This window comes from Lagopus leucura, unplaced genomic scaffold, assembly GCF_019238085.1.
Source record: "Lagopus leucura isolate 7727_CA_CO unplaced genomic scaffold, USGS_WTPT01 28046-0_obj-0_obj, whole genome shotgun sequence".
Taxonomy (NCBI): Eukaryota; Metazoa; Chordata; class Aves; order Galliformes; family Phasianidae; genus Lagopus; species Lagopus leucura.
The window spans coordinates 957-1,427 of record NW_024968944.1 but is presented as its reverse complement, the minus strand read 5'-3'; positions in this window follow the sequence as shown (position 1 = coordinate 1,427).

Below are 471 nucleotides of genomic sequence, written 5' to 3'. Positions count from 1 at the left end.
CTTCCTGTCCCCATGTCCCCTTCCTGTCCCCATGTCCCCTTTCCCCTGCTATCCCCTTCACCCCCCCTGCTGTCTCCATGTCCATCTTCTGTCCTCATCATCCCCCCCATCCTCCTTGTCCCCCTCTTGTCCCCCTGCTGTCCCCATGTCCCCTTTCCACTCCTGTCCCCATGTCCCCCTCCAGTCCCCATGTCCTCTTTCCCCTGCTGTCCCCATCACTCCCCCTGCTGTCCCCACGTCCCTTTGCTGTCCCCCTGTCCCCCTCAACCCCAACCCCATCACTCCCCCTGCTGTCCCCCTGTCACCCTGCTGTCCCCACCACCCCCCATCCCCACATCCCCCTGCTGTCCCCACATCCCCCTCCTGTCCCCATTACCCCCCATCTCCACGTCCCCCTGCTGTCCACGTCACACTGCTGTCCCCATCACCCCCCATCCCCATGTCCCCTTCCTGTCCCCATCACCCCCCATC